The sequence below is a fragment of the Trichosurus vulpecula genome, chromosome 4, assembly GCF_011100635.1.
Source record: "Trichosurus vulpecula isolate mTriVul1 chromosome 4, mTriVul1.pri, whole genome shotgun sequence".
Taxonomy (NCBI): domain Eukaryota; kingdom Metazoa; phylum Chordata; class Mammalia; order Diprotodontia; family Phalangeridae; genus Trichosurus; species Trichosurus vulpecula.
The window spans coordinates 82,811,586-82,823,366 of record NC_050576.1 but is presented as its reverse complement, the minus strand read 5'-3'; the positions used below and the strand labels follow the sequence as shown (position 1 = coordinate 82,823,366).

General features: G+C 36.3%; 1 pseudogene; it reads right to left on the bottom strand.

Annotated features, from left to right (window-relative positions):
* Positions 1–5,884: 5,884 nt before the first annotated feature.
* Positions 5,885–6,391, bottom strand: LOC118848791 (annotated as a pseudogene).
* Positions 6,392–11,781: the final 5,390 nt, after the last annotated feature.

Here is an 11,781-nt window from a genome sequence, read left to right as displayed (position 1 = left end):
GGCTGATGTCTCCAGTGGCTAACAGTCAGTGAATTTTTGTTACAAAATTACTTGTGAGAATTGAGAACCCTCCTAACAGTAATAATATTCTGGAAAACATTTTCATTTAAGACCTGTGAGGGTTCTTAGACAATTGGAAAATTTACAGAGAAAAGAAGAAAGTTGTAGCCCATTTATGAAAACATTTTTGAGTATTTTGAATTATACATATAAACAATTTTTAACATTTTTTAAAATTTTTGAATTAAATTCTCTCCTTTCTTCCCTCTTGTCTTATTGAAAAGGCAGGCAATTTGATGTATGTTCTACATGTGCCACACCAAACAACAACACAAAATATTTCCCTATTACTCATGTTGAAAAAGAAAACGGTAAAAAACAGCATACTTTGATCTGCATTCAGATCCTAGTTCTTTGTTTGGAGGTATGTAGCATTTTCCAACAGAAGTCCGTCAGAATTGTCTTGGATCTTTGTATTGCTGAGAATAGGTGTCTTTCTCAGTTGATCATTCTGCTGTTACTGTGTACAAGGTCCTCTTGGATGTGTTCACTTCATTTTGCATCAGCTCATATAAGTCTTTCCAAGTTTTTACTGGAACCATCGCACTCATCATAGCATAATATTGTTCCATTACAATCATATACCACAATTTTTTCAGCCATTCCCCAATTGATGGGCATCCTCTCAATTTCTAATAGTTTGCCACCACACAAAGAACTGCCACAAATATTTTCGTATACATAGGACATTTTCTGTTTTTATCTCTTTGGGATACAAACCTAGTAATGCTATTGCTGAGTCAAAGGATATGGACATTTATATAACACCTTAGATGTAGCTCCAAATTGCTCTCCAGAATGGGTGGATCCGATCATAAATTCACCAACAGTGCATTAGTGTCCCAATTTTCCCACATCACTTCCAACATTTGTCATTTTCCTGTACTGTCATATCAGCCCAAAATTGAGAGGTGGTGCCTCAAAGTTCTTTTGTTTGTATTTCTCTAAGTAATAATGATGTGAAGCATTTTTTTTCATATGACTATAGATAGCTTTGATTTCTTCATCTGAAAACTGCCTGCCCATATCCTTTGACCATTTTTCAATTGGGGAATAACTGTGTTCTTACAAATTTGACTCAGTTCTCTACATATTAGAGAAATGAGGCTTATATTAGAAACTTGCTATTATGCATGTGTAACTAATCTTCTTGCTAGCATTTTATTTAAATTTTTAGCATCAATATTCATTAGGGAAGTTGGTCTGCAATTTTCTTCCTCTGTTTCGGTTCTTACTGGTTTAGGTATCAGCACCATATTTGTGTTATAAAAATGAATTGGTAGGTTTCCTTCTTTGCCTATTTTTTCCAAGCAGTTTGTGTAGAATTGGAATTAATTGTTCTTTAAATATTTGGCAAAATTCAGTGCTGAATCCATCCGATCTTGGGGATTTTTCCTTAGGCAGCAACTTGATGGCTTGTTCGGTTTATTTTTCTGAGATTATTTAAGTAATCTATTTCCTCTTCTGCTTAACTGTGGCATTTATATTTTTGTAAATATTCATCCATTTCACTTAGGTTGTCAAAATTATTACATGGAATTGGGCAAAATAGCCCTAATAATTGCTGTAATTTCCTCTTCATTGGGAGTGAATTTATGCTTTTTATTTTTATCCTGGTAATTTGGTTTTCTTCTTTCTTTTTTAATCAAATTAACCAAGGTTTTTTCTGTTTTTTTCATAAACCAAATTCTTGTATCATTTATTAGTTCAATGGTTTTCTTTCAATTTTATTAATCTCTCCTTTGATATTCAGGATTTCCAATTTGTTGTTTAACTGAGGATTTTTAATTTGTTCTTTTTCTATGTTTTTTAATTACATGCACAATTTATTGACCTGCTCTTTTTCCATTTTATTTATGTATGCATTTAAAGATATAAAATTTCCCCCAAGTACTGCTTTGGCAGTATTCCAAATATTTTGCTATGTTGTTTAATTATTGTCATTCTCTTTAATTAAATTATCATTTCTATGATATTTTCTCTGACCCACTGATTCTTTAGGATTGGATTATTTAGTTTCCAACTAACTTTTAATATGTACTTTCATGGCTCTTTATTAAATGTAATTTTATTGCATTATGGACTGAAGAAGGTGCATTCAAATTTTTTTTCCTTTTCCTTTTGATTGTGAGGATTTTCTGACCTAATAAATGGTCATTTTTTATGCAGGTGCCATTTACAACTGAAAATGGTATACTCCTTTCTATTCTCATTCATTTTTCTCTAGAGGTCTATCGTATCGAAACTCTCTAAGATTCTATTCATCTTCTTAACTTCCTTCTTATTTGTTTTATGTTTAGATTCATCTAGTTTTGAAAGGGAAAAGTTGAGGTCCCCCACTAGTATAGTTTTACTGCCTGTTTCCTCCTTCAATTCATTTAACTTCTCCTTTAAGAATCTGGATGCTATGCCATTTGGTAATACACATTCAGTTTTGATATTACTTCATTGTCTATGGCTAACTTTTAGCAAGATGTCTTTTTGAATTTCCTTTGTCTGAGATCATGATTTCTCTTCCTGATTTTTTTTACTTCAACTGAAGCACAATAGATTTTGCTCCAGCCCCTAAGCTTTATTCTGTGTATGGTTCTGTTTTGAGTATGTTCCTGGTAAACAACATATTATATAATTCTGTTTTTAATCCATTCTGCTATCCACTATGAAGGAAGGGGAGGAAATCTTTGTTTTCTCTAGTAAGGGTTTGGTATCTGAGATATCAGATCAGCATATCTATATCCATCTATCTATATATCAACCAATCTACTGAGCTATATTCATAGATATACACATATACACTACTTATAGATATAGACATAGATACAACTACAGAGTTTGATGTAAGCATAGGTATGGTTTACAAAAATACATTCCCTAACAAATAAGTGGTCAAAGTATATCATCAAATAATTCATAAAGGATTTAAAAACTATTAACAACCATAAGAAAGAATACTTCAAGTCACTAAAAGAAGAGAAATGCAAATAAAAAACCCTGAGGTTTCACTTCACATTCTGCCAGTTAGAAAAGATGATAAAAGATGGGACGAGTCAATGTTAGAGGGGTTATGGGAAGATAGGCATACTGGTTCATTGCTGGTGGAGTTGTGAATCAGCATGACTATTTGGAAAAGTAATTTGGAATTTTACAAAAAAAGTGATTATAATATCTATACTGTTTGACATAAAGATTCCATTGCTAGTCATAAGAAGGTCAGGAATAAAAAGAAAATCACTATATAAAACAGTTGTAGTAGCACTTTTGTGGTAGGAGGGAACTGGAAGCCAGACGGATTCCCATTGATTGTGGAATGGCCAAACAAATTGTGGTACATGATCATTGGTAACCAAAGGGCTTCTGAGGTCCTTTCTAACTCTAAATTTATGATCATATGAATACCAGTGCAAATCTCTTTAGACATGCTAGAAAAAGGATGATACTTAAATATCAGTATTCCACAAATATATTATTCTGGTTCTTTTCTCAGAGATATTTTTGCCAGTATCATAGTCCTAGCACACTGAAATAGCAGAAAAGACCAGTATTTCACTTCCTACAGATTTTTGCTTCTTGATAAAACTTTTTAGCTGTCAATTCCAATATCCTTCCTTCCCTTTTTCTTTCCTTTCTTCCCTCTTTCCTTCCTTCCTTTCTTCCTGTCTCTCCTTTGACATTCCTTTTCTTCACTCTCCATCCCTTCCTTTCTTTCCATTTTCTTTCCTTCCTTTCTTTTCTCCTTCCTTCCTTTTTCTTTATTTCTTTCCTTATGCTTTTTTCTTACCTTCCTCATTTTCTTAATTTCTTGGGGTTTTTTCCTTGTTTTTATTCTCTCTTGATTTAGCACCTTCATTTTATTTATCAGCAAAAAAGTCCCATCCCATGGCTGCAGAATACAAAGTTGTCCTGTCAGAAAGTAGTTAGACATTTTTCCCCACAGAGTTGTGCAGCTTTATGAAATCACTTGAGGCCATGCTGCTTTGGGACTTGATACCATTTTACCTTCCCTGTTTGAAGTTATCTCAGTTTGGTTTGCTGTAGAGCAGTCTCTTAAGGAGCCTGCTGCAACCCTTGAGCAAAATATTAGAGACAAGTACTGACTTCCCTACCTTGGACCAAACCTACTGTTAGAACTATGCACCAAGGAGACCCTAGAGAGAACAAATACCAGTTAGGTGTTTCTGATCTTGTGCAAAGAGAGCAGTGAGTTAGACCTTTACCTTAAACCCTTAGTTATCCTAGCTACACACTGTGTCACAGCTTATTACTTCCCTCACCACCACCTTTCCCCATCCCAAGAAGCAGGGACAAGGACGAATTTGACACACTAGGATATTGTCTGTTCTAAAAGATAGAAATGTGTGGCTCTTAAATTGACAGTGTGAATAAAGCATGGAGCGAGGACAAAGTCATTTTCCTTCAATTTAGTTTTCCCATTTCTCTAAATGGGACTATTCCCCAGATACCCCAGTGGCAAGACAGGTACTATTATAGTCAGCAGTAACTGAACTTGACCCATTTAGATTGTCACTTCCAGACAATCTAATATCATTCTCAGCCTGGAACTTGTTCCGTCATTGACTGGCTGACTCATGATTCCAGAAAATGAAATTTCTCCCAGCATGACTGCTGCTTGATGTGGCTCTGCAGGGAATTCTTGGCTAGCATCTGTTCCCTCACCCATAAAGAAGCTTTTTTTCATATTGCCATTATTTTTCCCTCTTGTCAAGAGAAGATATATTACAACTCAACGGAGGAGAGACCTTTTATTGCTTTAAGAAAATGTATAGTTGTGAGAATTACATTTAGGAAATCATTGAAAATATTGGTAATTGAAGAACATTTACCTAGATTTAAAGACTACACTACCAGTTCTTTAGAGGCTCATGGAGTTAGAAAAGAGAGTAGGCCAAAAGGAACTTTGTGTTCCATTATTTTATTTGTGAATTCATAGCATCAGGTAAGGAAATTTATATTGTAGAAATTTCCTGGACCAAAGTAGATTAGTGATATCTGTAATTTATAATCTTAAAGAGTTACAAATAGCATTCAAGACTTGCCCATGGAGCTTAGGGTCAGACTTAAACCCAGGTTTTCTTGACTCTAGGACTGACTCCCTCTCTACTCTACAGGCTTCCTATGTCAGTATATTAATAATTACTGTTACCTTTCTAAGATGGATGGTACTTCATTGGGGTATTAATGTTTTCTTGAATTAGGCTTTTAATTTTGTTTTTTCCCCATGTAGCTTCATGTTTATGCATATTTGGTAGTGATTAAAAATCATTGGTTTTAAATTTTTATGGTTTAATGACATAACCAATAGATTATAAGCAATGGTTTGGTCTATGACAATGTTCTGGTTCTAATATAGCTGATTGGTTAAATTATCCAGATATTGATTTCTATATTTATAGTACAGGAATTTGTTATGTATCATTTTCTTTAAGATACTTAAGTTCTGGTTTGTAATTTGAGCCACCACTGCCAAATCTCGATAAATATTCAGTAAAGACTAAATTTTTTATAGTGATAATTGATGGGTAGCACATTTTCTAGCATTTTCTTACATAATTTACATTAGTCACTGTCTGGACTCCTTAAAGATAGATCTTCCACAATTTCTGGTGCCAATGGCCTAATGCTGAATTACCAACATAAACCCCTTTCCACAAACACAACCGCATGACTCAGACATTTGGTTGATGCTTCTTTGTTGATGTGTTGGTTGCTTGCTTTATGCAGACAAAGGACCATTTGACTCCTCACTTGGTTCTTGGCTACTTCTTTTTTTTTCCAAGTTTTTTTTTATTGTTTTTTTAGCAGTCATTTATGCCATGAATTTGTAGGGGATTGGTTCCAACAGCTCAGGTTCCTTGCCATTGGTTCTCACAAAGTGTGTGTCTCTGGTTGGAGCAGGCTGGCGTTTCAGTTGAACCCAAGTGCCTTTTTTCTTTGGCTTCCTTCTTCTTCTAATCATTTCCTTTACACGCTTCAGGAAGCTATCTCTGCTCTTAGAATGCTTAATATGCTCAATACGCACATTAATTCTCTTGGCTAGAATCTTGCCCTTAACCTGTTTGTTTACAACAGTGCCTACAGCATGTTGAGTAACATTATAGACTCGTCCAGTCTTGCCGTGGTGACGTTGGTGGGGCATTCCTTGCTGAACTGTGCCCATGCCCTTGATATCTACAATATCACCTTTCTTGTATATTCACATATACGTAGCCAAAGGGACAACACCATGTTTTCGAAAGGGCCTAGAAAACATGTAGCGTGTCCCTCTCCTTTTTCCTTTTGTGTTCGTCATTTTGGCAACTCACTGGAATATGGCGGAGCCAGCAGAAAAGGTCTTAGCTATTTCTTACACTCCATCTAAAGCAGGGCTTCTTAACCTTTTGTGCCAAGAACCCTTTTGGCCAGGCTTATGAAGCCTACAGAATCCTTCTCAGAACAATGTTTTTAAATAGTTGAAGAAAATACTAAATTTCAGTTATAATTTAGTCAAAATAAAGACCTATTTTTTTTCCTGTCCAAGTTCATAGACCCCATGAAATCTATCCACAGATCACTTGGACGTTAAGAACCCCTGATCTAGAAGTAAACTATTTTTGATTAGATTTGTCACTGAGTAGCATTTATCAGCTTTTACTATTGCTCAGTGAAATTATGTATGTTTGTTCTTAAAATATTTCTGTAACTTCTTTAATTTTTTCACATGTTCTAAATATATTCACCAATTCTTTCTTCTTATAGTGAAAAATCATCCATATTTTTATAGATACTTTATAATAGCAGTCCCTGTGATTCATTAATATTGTATGGAGGCTTTGAAGGATGCATTCCAAGCCTATTGATCCATTTTACAGTTATGAACATGTACATTCAGACTGGAATTGTGTAGGCCTTAATTTCAGGACGTGTGTATGTATGTATGTGCATATATATGCATATATATGTGTGTATGTGTGTATGTAAAAACATAGAGAGACAGAAAGAGAAAGAAAAAGAGAGAGAGAGTGTGTGTGTGTGTATTCAGCCATATTCTTCTCCTTGCTTAATGTGTCTTTCCCAGGAAAGACCAAAATATGGGTGGGCATAGCCTTCAGTCAATGTAATTTCCTACATACACTCATCGCTTTCATTGACTATCTTTGCTTCATGTATTAAGTTCCATTTAGGAAAGAAAATAATAGACTTATGGCTAACAAGAATTATAATGGGCCTAAATCACAACCTTGAAAGACTTCATGTTTTTATCAGTTGTTCCAGGCATTATTATTTTGGTTGAATTTTAAAAATCAAGCTAGTTTTCCATGTGGATTTCAGATATTGTAGCCTTAATATACTTGTATTTACATATTTACAGTACATAAACAAGCCACAGGAATCTGAGTCAGAAGCTTTCTGATACTAACCAAGGACAATATAAATATTAATATACTCTGAGGCATCTCACTCAATAATTACTGAATCAATAATAAGATGCTTGTGACACGTCTGGTACTTTTGTCATACTTGTTTTATCCTTTATCTAATACACCTGTTTTCTTGTAAGTTTTTGTAGATTTGTTTTTGATACAAGTTTTGAATGCTTCATATGAAGTACAGAAATGTTTAATCTCCTTAAATTTGGAGGAGTCACTGGTGTTATCCACTTTTAAAAAAAATTTTTTATTTAATATATTTAGTTTTCAGCATTGGTTTTCACAAGAGTTTGAATTACAAATTTTCTCCCCATTTCTACCCTCCCCCCACTCCAAGATGGCATATATTCTGGTTGCCCTGTTCCCCAGTCAGCCCTCCCTTCTCTCACCCCACTCCCCTCCCATTCCCTTTTCCCTTCCTTTCTTGTAGGGCAAGATAAATTTCTACACCCCATTGCCTGTCTGTGTATCTTATTTTCTAGTTGCATGCAAAAACTTTTTTTTTTGTTTTTGAACATCTGTTTTTAAAAGTTTGAGTTCCAAATTCTCTCCCCTCTTCCCTTCCCACCCACCCTCCCTAAGAAGTCAAGCAATTCAACATAGGCCACATGCATATCATTATGTATAACCCTTCTACAATACTTGTGTTGTGAAAGACTCACTATTTTTGCTTCTTCCTAACCTATCCCCCTTTACTGAATTTTCTCCCTTGACCCTGTCCCTTTTCAAAAGTGTTTGTTTTTGATAACCTCCACCCCCATCTGCCCTCCCTTCTATCATCCCCCCTTTTTTGTCTTCTTCCTCCTTCTTTCCTGTGGGGTAAGATACCCAATTGCGTATGTATAGTATTCCCTCCTCAGGTCAAATCCAGTGAGAGCAAGATTCACTCATTCCCCCTCACCTGCCTTCTCTTCTCTTCCTACAGAACTGCTTTTTCTTGCCATGAGATAATTTACCCCATTCTATCTCTCCCTTTCTCCCTTTCTCAATATATTCCTCTCTCATCCCTCAATTTGATTTTATTTCTTTTAGATATCTTTGCTTCATCTTCAGCTCACTCTGTGCACTCTCTCTCTGTCTCTCTCTCTCTCTCTCCCCCCTCCCTCTTTCTCTCTCTCTCTCTCTCTCTCTCTCTCTCTCTCTCTCTCTCTCTATATATATATATATATATATATATATATATATATATATATATGTACACATATACATATATACATACATACACTCACATATACATATGTATACATAAACACACACACACATATATATATATATATATATATATATATATATATATATATATATATATATATGCATATTCCCTTCAGCTACCCTAATACTGAGGTCTCATGAGTCATACACATCATCTTTCCATGTAGGAATGTAAACAAAACAGTTCAACTTTAGTAAGTCCCTTGCAATTTCTTTTTCTTGTTCTTTTTCTTGATTACCTTTTCATGCTTCTCTTGATTCTTGTGTTTGAAAGTCAAATTTTCTATTCAGCTCTGCTCTTTTCACTGAGAAAGCTTGAAAGTCCTCTATTTTGTTGAAAATCCATATTTTGCCTTGGAGCATGATATTCAGTATTGCTGAGTAGGTGATTCTAGGTTTTAATCCTAGCTCCATTGACCTCTGGAATATCATATTCCAAGCCCTTCGATCTCTTAATGTAGAAGCTGCTAGATCTTGGATTATTCTGATTATGTTTCCACAATACTCAAATTGTTTCTTTCTGGCTGCTTGAAGTATTTTCTCCTTGACCAGGGAGCTCTGGAATTTGATGACAATATTCCTAGGAGATTTCTTTTGGGGATCTATTTGAGGAGGTGATCAGTGGATTCTTTCAATGTGGCTCTAGAATATCAGGGCAGTTCTCCTTGATAATTTCTTGAAAGATGATATCTAGGCTCTTTTTTTGATCATGGATTTCTGGTAGTCCAATAATTTTTAAATTATCTCGCCTGGATACGTTTTTGGTTCTGTTTTATAATATCTTGATTTCTCATATGGTCACTAGCTTCCACTTGCTCCAATCTAATTTTTAAGGTAGCTATTTTCTTCAGTGGTATTTTGGACCTCCTTTTCCATTTGGCTAATTCTGCCTTTCAAGGCATTCTTCTCCTCATTACCTTTTTGGAGCTCTTTTGCCATTTGAGTTAGTCTATGTTTTAAGGTGTTGCTTCCTTCAGTATATTTTTCAGTATTTTTGGGTCTCCTTTAGCAAGTCATTGACTTGTTTTTCATGGTTTTCTCACATCCTTCTCATTTCTCTTCCCAATTTTTCCTCTACTTCTCTAACTTGCTTTTCCAAATCCTTTTTGAGCTCTTCCATGGTCTGAGAAAGACTCCAGAGTTTTAGACTGAATCTGGGTGCATTTTCGCTGCCTGGCCATGTTCCCAGCCAACTTTTCAGCAGGGTATGACTGCTTGTAGAGTAAAGAGGTCTATGTTCCAAGCCTGGGGGGATACACCAGCTCTGCCACACCAGCACTCCTCCTTCCCCAAGAACTCCCCACCCAGACTGGACTTAGAATTTCAGCAGGTTCTTCACTCCTGCTCTGATCTGCCACTTAATTCCTCCCACCAGGTGGGCCTGGGGCCAGAAGCAACTGCAGCTGCATTTCTGTAGCTGCCCCACCTCCTCTGCCCCTGGGGCAGTGACCAAACCACAAACTCCTTCTTTCACTCTGTCCCCAGCAGCTTTTCCCACTAACCTTCTCTGTTGTCTTTGGCGTTTGTGGGTTGAAAAGTTCGGTAACTGCTGCAGCTCACTGATTCAGGGCACTAGGACATGCTCCACCCGGCTCCTGGTCTGGTTGGTCCACACCACCCATGCTGGGCTCTGCTCCGCTCCACTCCATGTGTGAAAGACCTCACCCAGCAACCATCCAGGCTGTCCTGGGCTGGAGCCCTATTTCCCTCTGCTATTTTGTGGGTTCTATAGTTCTAGAATTGGTTCAGAGGCATTTTTTATAGGTTTTTGGAGGGACTTGGTGGGGAGCTCATGCTAGTCCCTGCTTTCCAGCTGCCATCTTGGCTGTTATCCACTTTTGATAACCTATTGCCTACCTATAGGCAATAACTTCTATTAAGAAAGGTACAACCAAGCTTATGTCCAAGAAGAATCTGGAAAAGAGCCTTGCTAATGTGTCATATGTAACTGTGAAATATATGAGCCAATAATTAGGGCTCCTTAAGACCTCCACCCCACTTTCCAGTTATGCAAGAAAGCTAATTTCAGTCTGCTTCCATGACATAACTATTGTGTTATTCATTATATCGATGCTGTTCAAACTTTAATTTTGTCATCTTTTTTACACTGAATCAAAAATATACAATTTATTCTTGTCTATATAAATATTGAATTGTAATTAAAGATTTTTTTGGCTAGATGTGTGATTTCATCTATGTTAGGGAAGTGCCTGTGGGAAAACTCCCTCTGTCAAAGCAAATCCTCAACTCTTCTGTAACTTAAAGTCTCAGAGAGCTGCTCGCAGCAGTGAAAGATATTTTTTGACCTTATATATTGTTTAGCAGTTTCCCTGGTCACTATTTTAATCTCTTCTTGTGCTTTTTGAGATAGCTTTACAGTCTTGATTTAATTCATTTAATGTGCTTATATATAATTATTCTTTTTCACCATCACTTCTTCCATCATATCCCTTTTGCTTAAACTTTGGCAGAATTTTATCTTTTAATATTTTTAGCATTGCAGAAGTTTTTTCTTAATTAGCCTGCAAATTTTCTTTGACTTACTATTCATTTTACTAATCCAAAATAGAAACAAGTAACATGGTCTCTGTGTGGCCTTGATCCATCTTAGGATTAAGGAGAAGTTTGGGTGGTCCCTATGGTACAATTCATAGGAAGAGTCTGGGGCAGGGTTTTCGGAGGTGGGGGGGGAGAAACTGGACCAGGATGCCAACAAAGAAGTCTCAACCTGTTATACTGGGTTGGTAATGAGAGCTCGCATCCTGCTGCCAAGGTCCTGGGTATGGGGTTGAGTAGGAAGTCTGGGAATCCTGCTTTTAGTTACTGTCCAAGAGTGAATTTGGAGATGGAGACTAAGGTATGGCAGTCCCACCTATCTTTAATTGACATGGAACAAGAGCCAGGACATATTCCTACCTTACTCAGACCCAGCTGTTCAGGAATGACTGGCAAATGATTCCTAGGTTTTCAATAAATCTCTTGTGCTCTGTTCAGTAGGGGCTGGAGGGGAACAGGGACATGTCTCATGCTAGAAGCTAGAAGCTAACTTATTGATGTAGCAAAGAACAAAACTCAAAACTGAAAT